Here is a 12,882-nt window from a genome sequence, read left to right on the forward strand (position 1 = left end):
GTATCGCAAGAACAGAAAACCAAACACCGCATGTTCTCACTCATAGGTGGGAATTGAACAATGAGATCACTTGGACACAGGAAGGGGAACATCACACACCAGAGCCTATGGTGGGGAAGGGGGAGGGGGGAGGGATAGCATTAGGAGATATATCTAATGTAAATGATGAGTTAATGGGTGCAGCACACCAACATGGCACATGTATACATATGTAACAAAACTGCACATTGTGCACATGTACCTTAGAACTTAAAAGTATAATAATATTAATAATTTAAAAAAAAAAAAAAAAAAGGCTGGCTTCTGGCCAGGCAAGGTGGCTCCATCTGTAATTCGAGCACTTGGAGAGGCTGAGGCAGAAGGATGGCTTGAGCCTAGGAGTTTGAGACTAGCCTGGGCAACACAGCGAGACCTGTCTCATATATTTTTTTTAATTAAAATAAATAAATACATAAAAATTTAAACATTTTTTAAAAATTGAAAACCAAAAAGGCTAGTTTCTGTTTAACCTCAGGGAAGAAAGCCCTAATGCCGTCAGCAAGGAAGGAGGTATAATGAGGGATATTCAATCTCCCATCTCCTCAAGGCTAGGAACTCGGCTTCCAAGCTTTCTCTGGGGTCTCCTTGGGCAAGTGGGGGATTCATTCAGTTGGTGAGTGGGCTTAGAATTTTGTTTTTAATTCTGAAACCTGAGAGTAGTCCCAGACTTTTGGGAGAGAGGGTCCTGGTACCCACCATAATAAAATTCAAATTCTGGACTAATTGTTGTCTCATCCACTTGTCCCAGCGGTAGTGTGGGCCAGGCACCCTCAGGCCCTGCTTAGGCTGAGCTCCTATCCTATGACTTCATTTTGTCAGTAGGTAAAGCTGAGGCTTGTCCCAGGAGCCAATAGAAAGTCATCATGGTGAGGTGGGAAGCACAAGGACTGGAATCAGCAGATCTGAATTCTGAACTTGGTTGGCTACTGACAACCTGTGTGACCTTAGACACTTAGCTCTAGGAGTCATTTAATAATAACTAAAAGTACCATAGATTAAGAGCTTATATGTGCCAAAGCCTATATTAAATACCTTACATATTTTAATTTATATATGTAAATAAAATATATGAGTTAAATAATTCTCACAACAACCCAAATGAAGTCTAATGTATCAATTTTTATTCTCATAGCATTTTATTTGCTAGAACAAATGAATACATTTAGCTCTATTTGGTCTGTAAAATATTTAGAGAAACCTAAAACCTTTAAGTATTTTATTTTAGACAATAGAATATAAAAACTTAGTTGATGTCATTACTGGAAAATTATCCAAATACCAAAGATAAATACCACATAAATCAGTGGATTATTTATACAATTAAATTCCAGTAAACACAATAAGAAGACAACATCTTCAAGGGTCAGAATAGGGTTTGATGTATGACAAAATATAATTCAAGTTTATTTCACTAAAAAAAAAGGGTCAATTAGAAAGCTTAGTGGGACAATCAGAAGTGTAGCAAGCTCTGATCAAGGGATAGCAGAGCATTGTCTCTAAAATGGCATAATTTTTGTTTTCATTTTGTCAGCAAATCAATGTCATCAGGGTTCCCTGCAATGCAGAAATTAGGTTAAATTTTGAAAATCAAACTGTGAAAATCCGTCATGCTATGCAAGTCCAGACTGCTGAGAAAAATTACTAAACTACAGAAAGTTTTTTTCAACGAATGGTTGAAAATGTGGGGTTAGAAAGGCAGTCACCCCGTTCCTCATTCATCATTAAGGGTCATGTCAACACTCCTATAACAAAAGACAGGTTAACAAGAGAAAAGCACAACAAATTTACTTAATCAAAGTTTTACGTGACATGGGAGCCTTCAGAAATGAAGACTCAAAGACTCAGAGAAACTGTTTTTTTGCTTAGGTTTGATGAAGAATGGACAGCTGTGTGAAATGTGGTTAGACAAAGGGTATGATCTAATGGTAATAGACTCAGGGGGACCCAGCAAGACTGATGCAGATTCTTCTTGGCCTCTCTGTGGGGCATTCCCTTCCTCTGGGTATAGGAGAGGACACTTGTCACATGAGGGTCTTCAAGGGCAAAGGGAGATTAGAGAGTGACCTTTCTAGGTTTTATGACTTGCTGTGGGTAACAGAGGTTCTAGTTTCTATGACTCCCCTTGGGAAAGGGGAATATTGCCCTCTGTGACTCACTTGGTGGGAAAAGGAGGGGAGAAAGATGGGAGGGCAGGAGAAGATCAGAAAGACCTTTTGAGACCTTCCAATCTCCTTTAGTTCAAAGTACTCAGCATGCCAACACACCATACTTTGGGTATTGTGTTCTGAGCTTCAACAAGGACATGTGGCAAATCACATGTCCATCTGGAGGATCAGGATGTATTTTCTGGAAAATATAATTTTACCAATATATTTGGGAATTTAACATAAATATGTTGCTGTGTAATTAACTATAATAAATATAATAAATGAATTCAGCTAACTTAATGCAGTCTCCTTAATCTCACAATGTATTTTGAAGAATAGGAAAATAATTTCAGATTCTTAGGCCCTTTTAGAAAGGTCGTAGGCCTTTTTATACTTCTCATGGTTTTCAATATTTTATTTTATTTTTTTATTTATTTATCTTGAGACAGAGTCTCACTCTGTTGCCCAGGCTGGAGTGCAGTGGCGTGATCTCAGCTCACTGCAAGCTCCGCTTCCCAGGTTCACACCATTCTCCTGCCTCAGCCTCCTGAGTAACTGGGACTACAGGTGCCCACCACGACATCTAGTTAATTTTTTGTGTTTTTAGTAGAGACAGGGTTTCACTGTGGTCTCGATCTCCTGACTTCATGATCCGCCTGCCTTGGCCTCCCTAAGTGCTGGGATTACAGTCGTGAGCCACCACGCCCAGCCTGTTTTCAAAATTTTAAATCAGTTCACAAAAGTAAATATAATTAGATATTTATCATCTTTTATTTAATTAGAAAATGTAAATATACATAGATTAAGGACTTGCCCAAGGAGTGAATGGGAAGGCTGGATCATGGATTTTGTCTTCTGATAATATGATACTCTTTAGAATATTGCTTAAACATGTAAAGCAGAATCTGCAATCAAAGTAAATAAATATCCAGAGCCAACTTTGGATCATATCACAGATATTAACTCCTTTGTACCCTTTGGCTTTTTATAAATACAGCTTTAAATACAAGGTGAGTTAAAATCAAGGTGAATATCTATGAGTGAGTTGAGTCACTTTACCCCTTATATTTGCCTTTCCATGCCAGCGACCTAAAGACAGGATCTGTGTCTCTGTGAACCAATGGGGAAAAAAGGACCAGGCACAATGGCTCATGCCTGTAATCCCAGCACTTTGGGAGACTGAGGTGGGAGAATGGCTTGAGCCAAGGAATTTGAGACCAACCTGGGCAAACTAGTGAGATCCTATCTCTATTAAAGTAAAACAACAACAACAAAAATGTATGTATAAAAGAATCTATACATAGGCAAGGTAGAATGATTAAACTGGGGAAAGCAAACTATTTATTGTGCTCGCGAAAGAAGCTGAGGCAGGAAAATGTAGGAAGTTTCCCCATTGCAGATTGTGAGGGTTAATACTGAGTGTCAACTTGATTGGACTGAAGGATACAAAGTATTGATCCTGGGTGAGGGTGTTGCCAAAAGAGGCTAACCTTTGAGTCAGTGGGTTTTGGGAGGCAGATCCACCCTTAATCTGGTAAGCACAATCTAATCAGCTGCCAGTGAACGTAAAGCAGGCAGAAAAACGTGACAAGGAGAGACTGGCCTAGCCAGTGACTAGAAGCACAATGTCTAGTGGGCCTATTTGGATTTTTGGAAACAAGACATTCCTCATTTGGGGGTGTTACTCCAGCCCATTTATTGAGTGACCCAAAAGGCTGCTAGTTTTGAGTGGGGTCCAGAACAGGAGAAGGCTCTGCAATAGGTCCAGGCTGCTGTGCAAGCTGCTCTGCCACTTGGGCCATGTGACCCAGTAGATCCAATGGTGCTTCAGGTGTCAGTGGCAGACAGGGATGCTGTTTGGAGCCTTTGGCTGGCCCCCATAAGTGAATCACAGCAGAGGCTTCTAGGATTTTGGAGCAAGGCCCTGCTGTCTTCTGCAGATAACTCCTCTCCTTTTGAGAGACAGCTCTCGGCCTGTTACTGGGCTTTGGTGGAAACGCAACATTTGACTATGGGTCATCATGTCACCATGTGACCCGAACTGCCTATCATGAACTGGGTGCTTTCTGACCCATCTAGCCATAAAGCAGGTTGTGCACAGCAGCATTCCATCATCAGATGTTAGTGGTATATATGTAATTGGTCTCCAGCAGGTCCTGAAGGCACAAGTAAGTTACATGAGGAAGTGGCTCAAATGCCCATGGTCTCCACTCCTGCCACCGTGCCTTCTCTTCCCCAGCCTGAACTGATGACCTCATGGGGAGTTCCCTATGATCAGTTGACAGAGGAAGAGAAGACTAGGGCCTGGTTCACAGATGGCTCTGCACGATATGCAGGCACCACCTGAAAGTGGACAGCCGCAGCACTCCAGCCCCTTTCTAGGACATCCCTGAAGGACAGTGCAGAAGGGAAATCTTGCCAGGGGGCAGAACTTTGAGCAGTACACCTGGTTGTGCACTTTGCATGGAAGGAGAATTGGCCAGATGTGCGATTATATGCTGATTCATGGACTGTAGCCAATGGTTTGGCTGGATGGTCAGGGACTTGGAAGAATCATGACTGGAAAATTGGTGACAAAGAAATTTGGGGAAGAGGTATGTGGATGGACCTCTCTGAGCAGTCAAAAACTGTGAAGATACTTGTATCACATGTGAGCGCTCACCAATGGGTGACCCCAACAGAGAAGGATTTGAATAATCAAGTGGATAGGATGACCTGTTCTGTGGACACCACTCAGCCTCTTTCCCCAGTCACCTGTCACTGCCCAATGGGCCCATGAACAAAGTGGTCATGATGGCAGGGATGGAGGTTATGCAAGGGATCAGCAACATGGACCTCCACTCACCAAGGCTGACCTGGCTATGGCCACTGCTGAGTGCCCAATTTGCCAACAGCAGAGACCAACACTGAGCCCTCCATATGGCACACTTCCTCAGGGTGATCAGCCAGCTACCTGGTGGCAGGTTGGTTATATTGGACCACTTCCATCATGGAAAGGGCAAAGGTTTGTCCTCAGTGAAATGGACACTTACTCCAGATATGGATTTCCTTATCTTGCATGCAATGCTTCTGCCAATACCACCATCCATGGACTCATGGAATGCCTTATCCGCCATCATGGTATACCACACAGCATTGCCTCTGACCAAGGCACTCAGTTTATGGCTAAAGAAGTGTGGCAGTGGGCTCATGCTCTTGGAATTCACTCCTCTTACCATGTTCCCCATCATCCTGAAGCAGCTGGATTAACAGAACAGTGGAATGGCCTTTTGAAGTCACAATTACAATGCCAACTAGGTGACAATACTTTGCAGGGCTGGGGCAAAGTTCTCCAGAAGGCCATATATGCTCTGAATCAGCCTCCAATATATGGTACTGTTTCTCCCATAGCCAGGATTCACGGGTCCAGGAATCAGGGGTGGAAGTGGAAGTGGGACCACTCACCATTACCCCTAGTGATCCATTAGCAAAATTTTTCCTTCCTGTTACCAGGACATTACGTTCTGCTGGTCTAGAGGTCTTGGTTCCACAGGGAGGAACACTGCCACCAGGAGACACAACAATGATTCCATTAAACTGGAAGTTAAGATTGCCACCTGGACACGTTGGGCGCCTCCTACCTTTAAGTCAACAGGCTAAGAAGGGAGTTACAGTGTTGGCTGGGGTGATTGGCCCGGACTATCAAGATGAAATCAGTCTACTACTCCACAACGGAGGGCAGAAGAGTTCACATAGAATACAAGAGACCCATTGGGGTGTCTCTTAGTATTTACCATGCCCTGTGATTAAGGTCAATGGGAAACTACAACAGCCCAATTCAGGCAGGACTACAAACGACCCAGACCCTTCAGGAATGAAGGTTTGGGTCACTCCATGAGGAAAAAACCCACAACCTGCTTAGGTGTTTGCTGAAGGCAAAGGGAATACAGAATGGGTAGCAGAAAAAGGTAGTCATCAATACCAGCTATGACCATGTGACCAGCTACAGAAATGAGGGCTGTAATTGTCATGAGTAATTTCCTCCTTCTTTTGTTAAAAACATGTTTCTGCATGTATACACTTGTACTAAGAAAATATCTTCATTTTATTTCCTTTCTTCTTTATCATGTGACGTAAGATTTATTGACTTCATATCAGCATTAAAGTATTAACTTTATGTAATAGTATTTGGGTTAGGGATTGGTGCATTTCCAGTTGTATGAAGAATAGTTGTATTATGTTAGGTGTAGTTATTACCTTAATATTGTCTTTATTTGAAGATTATTTGTGATCTCTAGATGTATATGGATTCAAGTAGACAAGCAGTGGATTTGTGATGGTTAATACTGAGTGTCAACTTGATTGGACTGAAGGATACAAAGTATTGATCCTGGGTGTGTCTGTGAGGGTGTTGCCAAAAGAGATGAATATTTGAGTCAGTGGGCTTAGAAAGGCAGACCCACCCTTAATCTGGTGGGCACAATCTAATCAGCTACCAGCAAATATAAAGCCGGCAGAAAAACGTGAAAAGGAGAAGATGGGTCTAGCTTCCCAGCCTACATATTTTGTGCTGGATGCTTCCTGCCTTTGAACACTGGACTCCAAGTTCTTCAGTTTTGGGACTCAGACTGGCTCTCCTTGCTCCTCAGCTTGCAGAAAACCTATTGTGAGACCTTGTGATCGTGTAAGTTAATACTTAATTAACTCCCCTTTATATATCTACATCTGTATCTATATAAACATATATATATATATGTCCTACTAGTTCTATCCCTCTAAGAGAACCCTGACTAATACACTAATACACAGATCAATGAGAAATACAACTAATTATCTTTAAAATGTTTGTACAGGGCCAGGCGTGGTGATTCACGCCTATAATCCCAGCACCTTGGGAGGTTTAGATGGAAGGACTGCTTGAGCCCAGTAGTTCAAGATTAGCCTAGGCAACATAGCAAGATCCTGTCTATTTTTTTAAAAAAAAAAAGTTTGTGCAAGGAATCAACAATTATTATTTACTTTAAATGGAATCATCCATTTATTACATAAAGCAAGGTGAGTCTAGAGTGCCAAATCACACTCAATTATTTATGCCCATTTTGAAAAGATTTTGTTTTCAAAGTCTTTTTACGTCCTTCTTGAAATTGTAGGAAAAGGGGTGGTCAAGAACAGCCTCAGAGTTACTCTAGAACATTCTAGCCCTTGGCCCTCTGCTGTGCAGTTCTGGAATCTCAATGTTTGTTCATACAGAGGGATTAGGCCCAGAGAATATTGTGTTACAACATGCAGGCTCAAAATGGACTAATTTGGTACAGAAAGTCAATTTCAACACTTTTAGTTAGAAATATCTCTTTTCACTGGGAATCTACTTGGAAAATGCAATTGAGGTGGTTTTTAAAAATGGAATCCGAACCCAAAACAAATTGAGATGGTTTTTACAAATGGAATCAGAGATGTCTAGTTTCTATTCAATACTTTCAGTGTTTTAAATTGCTATTTCTATTTTTCTGATCCCATACTCAGCTCCCTAATTGTTTCACAATGGTAGTATCAATTATCCTCTTGTCTTCCAGCAAGAACAAAAGGGCTGTTGTCCCTACCTGGGGAGCAGGCAGGTTAACATTAAAAGAAACTTCCAGATCCTCTTCATCCATTTCTCTTAAAGTCCAGATCCTGTTGCCAGTTCTATGAGACCAACAACATGCATTTTCGTTTTTCAGTCCCACCCAAAACACCAAAATCCCAAAATCTTTTCCATGTTAAATGCCACTTCACCATATAAAGCATGGGGAAGGGAGAGATTTGAAGGAAAAACAGAAAATTCGTATTCTGAAGATACTAGAGAAAAATGAAGAAGATAAGAGTGTCCCATCTTCCATCTCAAGGTTGGCATTGGGGAAAGAGATGAAGGGAGTAGAGGGGAGAACAGTTCCCTGTCTCAGCCCCATTGTCCAATTCTCTCTTGCCTCTTTTCCCCATCTGTTCTCTTTGACCACCCTCATTGTCTTTACTCAATTTTCCTTTGCACTACTCTCCCTCTTCAGAGAGCTGCACTTGTCTAAGCTAACCAATTCTTTAAATCTCTCTTCCTCCATGAATACATCATCACTGAGAGCCTAATACAATAAGATGAACTAATAGCTGCTTCTCACTATCAACATCACCACCACCAACGACTCTGCTCTGTATAGCCTGTGGACCAAGCCCAGCCGGTGAAGTTCCACTGCTGTAAGAATGCACTGCCTGGTATTGCTGTCAGAGTGTTTTGACTCTCTTCTCCTCTATGTCACTGCCCCTCTTTTCTCCTCCTTTATTTCTGGATGTCCCCTAGATGTCCTTTTTTGGCCTTCCCTCCACAATCTCCCCCTCACCTCTACCTTCCTTTTTCTGAGAACATCACGCTCCCTGCTTCTGCTCCTTGGCCACAGTGGATTGGTCAGGGGTGCAGACTTACCTCAGGTGAGGCCATTGTGGCCCATTCCGGGGATTTGAGATCTTGGTACCAAGAAAGAATCATATACAGAATCTAGAGGTTCTAGAATCAACATGATTGCAGAATCAGATGGATACAGAGAATCAATGTGTATAGATATATAGAATATAGATATGTAGACTCACAGAGAAACTATAAAACGTAAGGGGCTTGGAGCTGTTGATAGCCATGTTTCCAATTACTCCTGATTAGAACTGATTTGGCTTTCTCACTTGCAACAAAAAGAATACAAATAAACGCATCCCTCATGCCAGCCCCTAAACACAGCTTCAATAAAAACCAGCCAGATCATGTTTTATTTAAGGCTCCATTAGTCAGTAAATATAAAGCAGACCACAACTCCTCACTTCCTGGAACATGGCCATTCTCATTTCAACAGGCGTATGCCAACTAGTATGTTTGGTTGGTTAACACGTTACCCACAAACAGAATCTTCTACGTTGAGGTAATAGGTGTTTCACTTTGTTTCACTCTCTAGTCTTTATGCAGGAAAGAAAATGTCACCTACAAGTGAAGATAATCTTTTTGTCTTTCAAAGGAATCCCACTGAGTTGGTAACTGTATTATATTCAATATTTTTAAAAACAACATTGTTAATTTTGTTAACCCCTATGTCTAAATTTCCCATGAGCATGCATTATAGGTCTTACTTCTACAGAGTATACAGCGGAGCTTGCTCTGAACTTAAAAGTTGTAGGCACGCAGGCTACCAGAGAGAAGCCGCAACAAACAAGTTGAGTTCCAGACAATACGGCTCATTTATCAAAATGTCAGAAGCACAATTAAACTTTCATGCACCATGAGTCAAGTCTGAAATTCAACTCCAGTGATGGGCTTTACACTGCTTCTAATGTACCACCTATTTCCAACATGGTGCTGGACCTCAAAGGGCCTGCCAGTTACCCTCTCTCTTCTTGGGATAGCAGCAAAACAAGGTTCCCTTGTTCTTTGGGTAGTTGACCCTACAATGTAAACGTAACCAATTAGATCAGAAATGCATGCCTGACACAAATATAGCCATCTAACGCAGTGTTTCAGAATCATCTAGAGCATTTCTTATAAACCAGTCTTGTAGGAACAAGCCCAGAGCTACAGGATCAAATTTCCCAAGAAAGGGGTATGAATTCTATATTTTAAAATACCCACCAGGTGATTCTGATGATTAACAAAGTTTGGAAACCCACAATCAGAACACAAAGGGACATATGAAGAGGCCTGAGACTTCTTCACAACAGGGCTGTGAGGAAGACACTCAATCAGATTTTCCCTTGGGGTGTTGGAAGGTGACACACACGGATAGAAAACAGAGTCCAGGCCCTGCACGGTGGCTCACACCTGTAATCCCAGTAGTTTGGGAGGCCAAAGGGGGTGGATCACCTGAGGTCAAGAGTTCGAGACCAGCCTGGTCAACATCGTGAAACACCGTCTCTACTAAAAATACAAAAATTAGTCAAGTGTGGTGGCGGGCACCTGTAATCCCAACTACTCAGGAGACTGAGGCAGGAGAATCGCTTGAACCCAGGATGCAGAGGTTGCAGTGAGACAAGATCATACCACTGCACTCCAGCCCGGCAACAGAGCAAGATTCTGTCTCAAAAACAAAACAAAACAAAAACAAATAAAAAAAAAAAAAGAAAAGAAAACGGAGTCCTGAACAGCAAAATCTGAGACTCTCAGAGAGACAACTGTAAATTCATAGGTAGAGACCGTGGGAAAGATAGAAATTTAAGCAAAGGTGGTATTACCTAGAGTCATTAGAGGGACTGGCAGCAGAAACAGCACTAAAACGGAAGTACCATGAGAACCCGAAGCGATGGTGGAGCAGTAGACCGACGAGCTGCCCATGTGATACCCGGATGCAAAATGGCCGTGCTAGGTCCACGGTATTGAAAGCTCAGTAACTGGGATGTTTTCTTCTCCTTCTTAACTTTCCTTTGGTTTCCTACAATAAACCCCCACCACCTGAGATACCCTGAAAGACCTAATTCACTCACTGTTTTACTTCTTGAAAAAGAAGAAAGGATTTTTATAGGAGCATGCCCTTTCAAGGGCCGTAGCAAAGGCTTCTGAAGCATGATTTCAGTCATTACAGTAACTGAGGTGAACAGATAATGTATCATATCTATTAATTTACAAAAGCAACACTGTGCTGGTGTGCGTGTGCGTGTGTGTGCTCACCTTAATCTATACAAGTAATAAATCTCTGGCTTTGACAGAAAACTAGGAAGAGATTTATTTCTGAGAATTAAACGCTTTAGAACAGTTACTTGAAAGCGGCGAACCAGCCCAGGTAAATACCATTTATGAAGACTCCTGGGATTGACAGCCAGGCTTAGTCTGGCAACACCTGGGCTTCTCTCTCTTTTGAAAAATTTAACATTAAATTTACATAAGCAGGCTCATCTCTTAACATTCAAAATGGCAACAGTATAAAATGTACTATAAGAATATTTAACAGGTGACAGAACAGAGCCCTCAGAAATAATACCACACATCTACAACCATCTGATCTTTGACAAACCTGACAAAAACAAAAAATGGGGAAAGGATTCCCTATTTAATAAATGGTGCTGGGAAAGCTGGCTAGCCATATGTAGAAAGCTGAAACTGGATCCCTTCCTTACACCTTATACAAAAATTAACTCAAGATGGATTAGAGAGTTAAATGTTAGACCTAAAACCATAAAAACCCTAAAAGAAAACCTAGGCACTACCATTCAGGACACAGGCATGGACAAGGACTTCATGACTAAAACACCAAAAGCAATGGCAACAAAAGCCAAAATTGACAAATGGGATCTAATTAAACTAAAGAGCTTCTGCACAGCAAAAGAAATCACCATCAGAGTGAACAGGCAACCTACAGAATGGGAGAAAATTTTTACAATCTACCCATCTGACAAAGGGCTAATATCCAGAATCTACAAAGAACTTAAACAAATTTATAAGAAAAAAATCAAACAACCCCATCAAAAAGTGGGCGAAGGATATGAACAGACACTTCTCAAAGACATTTATGCAGCCAACAGACACATGAAAAAATGCTCATCATAACTAGCCATCAGAGAAATGCAAATCAAAACCACAATGAGGTACCATCTCACACCAGTTAGAATGGCGATCCTGAAAAAGTCAGGAAACAACAGGTGCTGGAGAGGATGTGGAGAAATAGGAACACTTTTACACTGTTAGTGGGAGTGTAAATTAGTTCAACCACTGTGGAAGACAGTGTGGCGATTCCTCAAGGATCTAGAACCAGAAATACCATTTGGCCCAGTCATCCCATTACTGGGTATATACCCAAAGGATTATAAATCATGCTGCTATAAAGACACATGCACATGTATGTTTATGGTGGCACTATTCACAATAGCAGACTTGGAACCAACCCAAATGTCCATCAATGACAGACTGGATTAAGAAAATGTGGCACATATACACCATGGAATACTATGCAGCCATAAAAAAGAATGAGTTCATGTCCTTTGTAGGGACATAGATGAAGCTAGAAACCATCATTCTGAGCAAACTGCTGCAAGGACAGAAACCAAACACCGCATGTTCTCACTCATAGGTGGGAATTGAATCATGAGAACACTTGGACACAGGGTGGGGAACATCACACACCGGGGCCTGTTGTGGGGTAGGGGGAGGGTGAAGGGAGAGCATTAGGAGGAATACTTAATGTAAATGATGAGTTAATGGGTGCAGCACACCTACATGGCACATGTATACATATGTAACAAACCTGTACATTATACACATGTACCCTAGAATTTAGAGTATAATAAAAAATAAATAAAAATTTAAAAAGAAAATTTAACAGGTGAAAATGTGAACTTAATTTAAATTAACAAATTAAAGAGCTTTCTTTGTATAAAACTTTATTAGTGGGACATTGTTTTGATCATTACAAATAATTTTAATTTTCAAAGTATCTCTTTTTATGGATCACTAAATATACACATATGTGTATTTTAATGTTACAAACTAGGAAATATCACACACACATGACATTTTCTAATGCACAAATGGAGAACATGTAATTTTAAATCCCAACCCTACAATCATTTAAAAGTTAATATAAATCAGAGTTTAATTTTTTTCAATTAAGATCAGCTTTTCTTTTTACAGTTGTATGCTTCCTATCATACCATTCCATCCCAGAAAAAAATAAAAGAAACAATTAAAAATACCACAAAATATGAGAGTTGTGATATCCCT

The sequence above is a fragment of the Theropithecus gelada genome, chromosome 18 (assembly GCF_003255815.1).
Source record: "Theropithecus gelada isolate Dixy chromosome 18, Tgel_1.0, whole genome shotgun sequence".
Taxonomy (NCBI): Eukaryota; Metazoa; Chordata; class Mammalia; order Primates; family Cercopithecidae; genus Theropithecus; species Theropithecus gelada.